The 9,429-nt window shown below is 43.3% G+C and overlaps 1 long non-coding RNA gene across 1 annotated transcript in view; it reads left to right on the top strand.

The window, feature by feature from the left end:
• The first annotated feature begins 3,538 nt into the window (after nucleotides 1-3,538).
• LOC140454426 (uncharacterized) overlaps nucleotides 3,539-9,429 on the top strand; it is a 59,638-nt gene continuing 53,747 nt past the window's right edge. The window contains exon 1 of the long non-coding RNA XR_011952684.1: nucleotides 3,539-3,618. This is a non-coding gene — a long non-coding RNA (uncharacterized lncRNA). The remainder of the gene's footprint in view (nucleotides 3,619-9,429) is intronic.

Raw genomic sequence — 9,429 nt, 5'->3', positions numbered from 1 at the left:
AAGAGGTGCAAAACCTGTGACCTCACCTCCCACCTCACCTTCATCCAAGGCCCCAGAGAATCATTTCAAATCTGGCAGAGATTTACTTGTATATCCTCCAATCTCATTTATTGCATCTGGTGCTCTTGATGTGATCTCCTCCACATCAAAAAGACCAAGCACAAACTCACGGAATGGTTCAGTGAACATCTCTGGTCTGTAAGCACTAACCAACCCCACCATTCTGGGCCTCCTCCACTGCCTGCACAAGGCCACATGTAAAGGTGGAGGAGGAACACCTTTTCTTCCACCTCAGGAGCCTACAACCACATGGCATAAACATTGAATTCACCAGTTTCCAAATCTCCCTACACCCCCACCCCAACCCTCTGACTTGGATCTGCCCTCTTGACCTGATCTACCTACCTATCTGCTCCATCCTTCCCACCAACATGTCACTATCACTTCCTAAATTTGCCCACCTTTCCCTAACCCCAACCCCCTTTCTCCTATTAATCTCTCAACCCCGTTCCTCCTCCCCAATCATGAAGTTTGGTCCTGCCCAAAACATCATCACTTGTTGCACGCTGCCTGACCTGCTATGTCTTTTCAAGTGCCACACGTTTTCAGCTGACTCTCCAGCATCCACTTTCCTCACTGTCTCCAATAGACCTCTATCAAGTCTCCCCGCAGCCTCTGATTCCTCAGAGAAAACAACAGGAGTTTTTCCAAGCCTCTACTTAAATCTCATACCCTCTATCCAAGCCGGAATCCTGGTAAATATCTTCTGCCTCCTCTCCAGAGCCTCCACATTTTTCCTGTAATGTGGCAACCAGAATTGAATGCCATGATTTGGAGATGCTGGTGTTGGACTGGGGTGTACAAAGTTAAAAATCAGATAACACCAGGTTACAGTCGAACAGGTTTATTTGGAAGCACTAGCGTTCGAAGTGCTGCTCCTTCATCAGGTGGTTGTGGAGTATAAGTTAATAAGACACAGGTCTTTTTCAATATATCATTTCAGTTACATCACACTGTAAACTTTTGCTATAAATTCTGTATCTTACGATCTTATATTCCACAACCACCAAAAGCACTCCAAAGGCTAGTGCTTCTAAATAAACCTGTCGGACTATAACCTGGTGTTGTGTGATTTTTAACTTCGAACTGAATGCAATATTCTACATATGGCCTAACCAATGTCATATACAGCTGCAAAATGACATCCTGACTTGTGGACTCAATGTCCTGACCAATACTGGAAGAATGACACACATCTTCTTAATACCCTATCTACATGCATGGCCACTTTCAGGGAGCTACGAATGTGAACCCTAATATCCTGCTGTACATCAATGTGTTCAGGGCTCTGCCCTTAACTGTATACTTTTCCTTAACATTTGATCTCCTAAAGAGGAGCACCTCACACTTAGACGGATTAAACGCCATCTGCCATTTCTCCGCCCATATCTGCAACTGATCTATATGCCGCTGCATCCTCTCACAATCTTCTACAATATCCACAACTCTACTGATCTTTGCATCATCTACAAACTCACTAACCCACCCATCTACAAATTCATCCAAGTCATTTATATCTGTTAAAAAGCAGAGGTCCCAGTGTGATTCCCTGCGGAACACCAGTAGTCACCATTCTCCAGCCAGGAAAACACCCTTCCACAACTACTCTCTGCCTTCTATGGGCAAACCAATTCTGAATCCATGCGGCCAAGTCACCATGGATCCCATGCATTATACTCTTCTAGATGAGCCTACCATGAGGGACCTTGTCAAAAGCCTTACTAAAATCCATGGAGACAATATCCACCCGTTCTACTCTCATTGATCAACTCCTCAAACAATTCAACCAAGTTAGTATGACATGACCTGCCCTACACAAAGCCATGCTCACTGCCCCTAATTAGGCAGTGCTTTTCCAAATGTGCTTAAATCCGATCCCGGTGAATTCTGTCAATAGCTTCCCAATGACTGATGAAAGACTCACCAGTTTGTAACTTGCTGGAATTATCCCTAATTGCAGTCTTGAACAGAGGAACAACATTAGCTGCTTGCCAATCCTCCGGTACCTCTCCAGTGGCTAGTGAAGATACAAATGTCTTGGTCAAGGTCCCAGTAATCTCCACTCTTGCCTCACTGAAAAATTTGGTGGAGATAGCATCAAGCCCTTGCGACTTATCAACCTTAGTGCTCTTCAAAAAACCCAATATCACTTCTTTCTTGATCTCAAAATGTCCTTGCATATTAGCATGCTCCACACTAATCTCACTATGCTCTAAATCCTTCTTCTGGGTCAATACTGACACAAAGTACTCATTTCAGATTTTGCAAGCCTCCAAGCAAGAGTTCCTCCTTTATTCTCAAATGGTCCTACCTTCTCCCTCGTTATCCTCTTGTTTTTATTTTTTAATGTATGCCTAGAATACCTTGGAATTCTCTTTAAACCTATTTGTCAATTTCATGGTCCCTTCTTGCTCTACTAATTCCCTGCTTGAATTTTTTCCTGCTTTCTTTATATTCTTTACAGTCCTTGCCCAATTTTACCTCCCTAAACCTTCCATTTGCTTTTTTTTTCTTTTTGAGTAAATTCAGAACCTCCCTCTTTATCCAAGGTTCCCTTACCTTGCTATCCTTATCCTTTCTCCTTACTGGAACATGCTGGTCCCAATATTGGCCCGTTGGGAACTCCACTCCAAATCTTCTTCCTCCAGCCAAAAAAAATCCACTGACCATTGACTCTCTCTTTCCTATCACTCAGTTAATGTTCTTTCCATGTTGCCCGTGCCTCTTGTACCATGACTTATAATCTTCTGCACAACTTGTTGTATGCTATCTTCTGGAAATCCCTGTTAATCACATCAGTAACATTGTCCTCATTGACCCTTTCTGTTAAGTCATCAGAACACTTCAGCAAGATAGTTTTACACAATTTCCCCTTGACAGTTTTTTAACCAACCCACCTTTATCCATGTGATTATCAGTTTTATCACAATAGTTGTTTCCAGAAGCTCTCCCATCACCAGTGTTAAACTGACAAGGCTGTCAATTCCAGGATTAACTTACAAATCTTCACAGAACAAGGTCATAATGTTGATAACCCTCCAGTCTCCTGACACCTCCTCTCAATCCAGAGGAGACTGTAATGTTGTGTCCAGTGCCCCTCTCACTTCAATCAGGATCCTTGGATGGATCTCATCCTGATCTGGTGTCCTGTTAACCCCGAGTGCCAACATCATTTGGGCAGGTAATTGGATAGAAAAACTTTCCTCCTCAGTGTATCCGCACATTAACAGTTTACTGATTAGTATCATAGATGTTTTCTCACCTTCACTGGAAAGACTTAAAAATAAACTCTTATTTCTCTCCAGCGCGAGGCCCCAGTCCGCGAGCTCGCGCAGAGTCGGTTAATCGGCCGAGCCTCGAGACCCCACGTGAGCCCTCAGGGCGGGCCTTTACTCTCATCCAGCTCTGATTGATCAGAACATCTGTCAATCTCGTGCTTATAGCCAATAGAAGTGCGGTCCCGTGTTGGGAACGTCATCTGGAAGTGAATGTGGATGAAAAGAGAAATCGCTGGAGAAACTCGGCAGGTTTGGCAGCTTCTGTGGAGTTAAAACAAAGGTAACGTTTCAGATTCAGTGACTCTTCATCAGTACTGAAAGTAGCTCGGAAAAAAGTGCAGTTATTGGCTCTCCCTCCTGTAATAGGTGGAGATGGAGCCCAGAAAGAGAGAGAAGAGACACTGATAAAGGGGATGGATAATTGTGAGACAGGGAGAAATAAAAGCTGATACTGGGGAAAATGTAGGAGCAGATTACTGCAGATACTGGAATCTATTGACAACAAGTCACACTCCTGATGAAGGGCTTATTTCCGAAATGTGGACGGCACAGCATTTCTGCGTTTTTGAGGTTTCGCTTGAGGGAAGGATAGGATTGATAAATCAGTGGCTGAAAAGGTGGTGCAATGTGCAGGGATTCAGTTTCTTGGATCATCGGGATCTCTTCTGGGACATAAAAGATCTGTTCAAAAAGGATGGGTTTCACCTGAAATGGAAAGGGACCAATATCCGACTGGGGAGATTTGCTAGTTCTAGTTTCGGATCCTGTCAACATTTTTAGAGTGGTGAGTTGGGAGCTTCTAAGTCACAGTGCATAGACAGAAATATGAGGATGGTTCCGAATCAGAAAAGAGCAAGTTATTCGAAAAGACAGACATGAGCGGTCAGAGAATGATTTAACTCTCAGGTAAGGCTGATGAGCTCAGCGCATGTATGGGAATGTGGGTTTGGGATGTCAAAGCTACTACAGGAGCTTGGCTGAGGAATTGACAAGAGAGGCAGCTCAACATTTCAGGCTTTAGGTGTTATAGGAGGGATAGTAAGAGAGTAATTAATTCCTTAATTAAATGGCATAGTTAATTAAGGAATACATTACTACTGCAATTAGAATAGATATTTCTGAGGCACTGTCGTAGTGTTACAGTTTTGGTTGGTGAAGAATTTGTTAAATGTGTTCAAGAAAATTTTCTTTATCAATATATAAATGTTCCTGTAGAGAACGAGCAAAACTTGAATATTTTTTGCAAAATAAGGCAGAGCAAGTGACTGGAACTAGTGATTGTAATGCTGTTAGTTTTAAAATATCTATGGAAAAGGATAAATCTTCCCAAAAAGTTAAAGCTCTTAATTGGAATAAGGCAAAATTTAAGGGAATGATGCAATAACTTTCAAAAGTTGATTAGAGCAGACCGTTTACAGGTAAAAGTATGACTGACAAGTGGGAGTCTTTAAAAGTGTGATAATGAGAGTTCAGAAGCATATGGTCCTGTTGGTTGAAGGGTATAAAGAGGGTATGAACATGCTTAAAAAGGAAATCAGAAAGGCAAAAATGGAAAATTAGATAGCCTGGCAAGTAAGATTTAAGATAACCCAAAAAAGATTCTATAAACACTTCAAGAGCAGGAGAGCAATGGGAGAGAGAGAGAGAGAGAGAGAGAGAGAGAGAGAGAGAGAGAGAGAGAGAGTAGGACCCTTTAAAGATCAACAATGTTGTCTTTGTGTTGAACCTCAGAAGGTGGGAGAGATGGTAACTGAATATTTCACATCAATTTTTACTGTTGAAAAAGAAATGGGGGCTCGAGAACTCTGGGAAATAAATATTGATTTTTAAAAAACAGTTTGAGGAAGAACTGGAGGTCTTAGAAAATGTAAAGATAGGTAACCCTCCAGTGCCTGATTATATGTGTCCCAGGATGTTGTGGGAAGTTGGGTAGGAAATTGCGGGGAACCTAGTAGAAATATTTGTATATCTATGAACATGGGTGAAGAACGAAAGGACTGGAGTTTGGCTAATGTTGTGCTATTGTTTAAGAAAGGATGTGAGGAGAAGCTTGGGAACTATAGACCTGTGGGTCTAACTTTAGTGGTGGGTAAGTTTTTGGCGATGATTCTGAAAGATAGGCTTTATATGCTTTTAGACAGGCAAGGATTGAGTAGAGATAGCATGGATTATTTGCAAGGAAAATCGAACCTCACAAACTTGCTTGAGTTTTTTTGAGGAAGTAATCAGTAAGATTAAGGGCAGAGCAGAAGTTGTTGACTTGGATTTTAGTGCAGCCTTTAACAAGGTTCTGCATGGTTGACTGGTTCGTAAAGTTAGATCACACGGGATTCAGGGTGAGTTTGCCAATTCGTTACAAAATTGGCTTTGGAATAGGAGACAGAGGATGGTGGTGGAGGGTTGTTTAGCAGACTGGAGGCCTCTGACCAGCGGTGCTCCACAGAATTTGGTGCTAGGTCCACTACTTTTTATCATTTTACATAAATGATTTGGATGTAAATATAGGAGGTATGGTTAGTAAGATTGCAACAAGTTTGCTTCGTCCTAAGATGGCAGCACCATATGGCAGAACGGCTCTTGTGCCAGAACTCATTTGCTCCGACCGCTTTTCTCTTTCTTTCTTTTGCTTCTCTGTTTGATATTTCTCTTCTTGACCTTGTCCTGAGCTTGGACAGTATCATGGCAGCAAGCGTCCAACACAGGGAAGAGTGGGCCCAGGACACACCTCGAGTGTGCCGCTACTTACTTTTCCAGAGCATACACAGGACCTAAAATCAGTGTCTGTCATATTGGAGACGACATCAGCGAGATCAACCCAGAGGCAAAAGATCGTGCCTGAGGTTTGGCAACTTTATTGTTGGTTGGGTCCAGCACTAGCACCAGTGCAGTGGTGGAAAGGCACGATGGCAACATTGACGAGGTGGGTCTTCCGGTGAGTTATACAGCTCTGACGTTGGTAGGTTTGGCACAGCCATTGGCTCGCAATGGTCAAGCAGTACATGTCTAAGGATCAGCAACTTCAATGTTGGTTGGGTCCACTGCAGATGATGGTGAAGTGGTGGTGGAAAAAGGATGATGGCATAGGCATTGATTACCGTGTTTAGCTGGCTCATCTTCAGCCATATCTTTCCATTTTTTCTTATTCTTAAATTATTCAAAATAGTGCTATGTCATGGTGACAAATGAAATGTTTTCACTGTATTTTATTGTATTTTTTACGTAAAATGCACATGACAATAAAATAATAATCAAAATCAAATCACACCAAAATTGGTGGTGTAGTGGACAGTACAGATGGTTATGTCAGAGTACAATGGAATCGTCATCATATGGGCCAATGTGCCAAGGAGTGGCAGATGGAGTTTAATTTAGATAAGTGTGTGGTGTTGCATTTTGGTATGGCAAATCAGGAAAGGACCAATACACGTAATGGGAAGTGTTGTCAAATAAAGAGACCTTGGGGTGCAGGTTCATTGTTCCTTGAAAGTGAAGTCGCAGGTAGACAGGGTAGTGAAGTAGGGTTTTGGTGTGCTTGCCTTTATTGTTCAGCGTGTTGAGTATGAGAGTTAGAAAGTCATGTTGCGGCTATACAGGACATTGGTTAGACCTTTTAGAACATAGAACATAGAAGAATACAGCGCAGTACAGGCCCTTCAGCCCTCGATGTTGCGCCGATCAAAGCCCACCTAACCTACACTAACCCACTATCCTCCATATACCTATCCAATGCCCGCTTAAATACCCATAAAGAGGGAGAGTCCACTACTGCTACTGGCAGGGCATTCCATGAACTTACGACTCGCTGAGTGAAGAACCTACCCCTAACATCAGTCCTATATCTACCCCCCCTTAATTTAAAGCTATGCCCCCTTGTAATAGCTGACTCCATACGTGGAAAAAGGTTCTCACTGTCAACCCTATCTAACCCCCTAATCATCTTGTACACCTCTATCAAATCACCCCTAAACCTTCTTTTCTCCAATGAAAACAACCCCAAGTGCCTCAGCCTTTCCTCATAGGATTTTCCTACCATACCAGGCAACATCCTGGTAAACTTCCTCTGCACCCGTTCCAGTGCCTCCACATCCTTCCTATAGTATGGCGACCAAAACTGCACACAATATTCCAGATGCGGCCGCACCAGAGTCTTATACAACTGCAGCATGACCTCAGGACTCCGGAACTCAATTCCTCTACCAATAAAAGCCAGTACGCCATATGCCTTCTTCGCTGCACTATTTACCTGGGTGGCAACTTTCAGAGATCTGTGTACATGGACACCAAGATCCCTCTGCTCTTCCACACTACCAAGTAGTCTACCATTAGCCCAGTAATCCATCTTTTTATTACTCTTACCAAAGTGAATCACTTCACACTTAGCTACATTGAACTCCATTTGCCACCTTTCTGCCCAGCTCTGCAGCTTCTCTATATCCCGCTGTAACCTGCCATATCCTTCCTCACTGTCTACAACTCCTCCGACTTTCGTATCATCCGCAAACTTGCTCACCCAACCTTCTAACCCTTCCTCCAGGTCATTTATAAAAATGACAAACAGCAATGGTCCCAAAACAGATCCTTGCGGAACACCGCTAGTGACGGCACTCCAAGATGAACCTTTGCCATCAACTACTACCCTCTGTCTTCTTCCAGAGAGCCAATTCCTAATCCAAACCTCCAACTCACCCTCAATGCCATATCTCTGTATTTTCTGCAGTAGCCTACCATGGGGGACCTTATCAAATGCCTTACTAAAATCCATATATACCACATCTACCGCTTTCCCCTCATCTACCTCCTTAGTCACCTTCTCAAAGAATTCAATAAGGTTTGTGAGGCACGACCTGCCCTTCACAAAACCATGCTGACTATCCTTGATCACATCATTCTTATCCAGATGTGCATAAATCCTATACCTTACAATTCTCTCTAAGACTTTGCCCACAACAGAAGTGAGACTCACTGGCCTATAGTTACTAGGATTATCCCTACTCCCCTTCTTGAACAAGGGAACCACGTTTGCTAGCCTCCAGTCCTCTGGCACTACTCCTGTCGACAAAGAGGACACAAAAATCAAGGCCAATGGCTCTGCAATCTCCTCCCTTGCTTCCCAGAGAATCCTAGGATAAATGCCATCAGGCCCAGGGGACTTATCTATTTTCACCCTTGCCAGAATTTCCAACACCTCTAGGTGTTTTGGAATGCTGTGCGCAATTCTGGTCTCCCTATTGTAGGAAAGATGTTGTTAAACTTGAAAAGTTTCAGGAAAGATTTATGAGGATGTTGCCAGGGTTGGAAGGCTTGAGCGGTAGGTGGAAGTTGAATAGGATGAGGCTATTTTTCCTGGAGTATTGGAGGCTGAGGGGTGACCTTATAGAGGTTAATAAAATCATGAGGGGCATGGATTGGGTGAATCACCAAGGTTTTTTTCCCAGGGGAGAGGAATGCAAACCTAGAGGGTATAGGTTTAGGAGACAGAGTTGGATAATCAGAAGGACTTAGAGAGGAATCGAGAAGTTTGGGCAGCGCAGTGACACAGGATTGTTCCCAATTGTCAAACTTACTGTTGTTTCTGGCATTCTTACCTGCATTTCATTTCACTTAATTCTATGAAATCGGTCATTTCTTTCACAATCACACCAGCTGGTAACATTTACATCACAACAGAACAGCTAACACTTTCATAGAGATTTTACAAAATGTGATTCACACCTATCCAAGAAAGCAAATAAATTAATGATGAACATGGAAGATTTTGAATACAGGTAAACAGGTGAGAATTGGGTGGCACGGTGGCACAGTGGTTAGCACTGCTGCCTCATAGCGCCGGAGACCTGGGTTCAATTCCCGCCTCAGGCGCATGACTGTGTGGAGTTTGCACGTTCTCCCTGTGTCTGCGTGGGTTTCCTCCGGATGCTCTGGTTTCCTCCCACAGTCCAAAGATGTGCAGGTCAGGTGAATTGGCCATGCTAAATTGCCTGTAGTGTTTGGTAAGGGGTAAATGTAGGGGTATGGGTGGGTTGCGCTTCGGTGGGTCGGTGTGGACTTGTTGGGCCGAAGGGCCTGTTTCCACACTGTAATGTAATCTGAC

This window comes from Chiloscyllium punctatum, chromosome 29 (assembly GCF_047496795.1).
Source record: "Chiloscyllium punctatum isolate Juve2018m chromosome 29, sChiPun1.3, whole genome shotgun sequence".
NCBI classification, from domain to species: domain Eukaryota; kingdom Metazoa; phylum Chordata; class Chondrichthyes; order Orectolobiformes; family Hemiscylliidae; genus Chiloscyllium; species Chiloscyllium punctatum.
The sequence above is the reverse complement of the archived record's forward strand: the minus strand, read 5'-3'. Positions and strand labels throughout refer to the sequence as shown.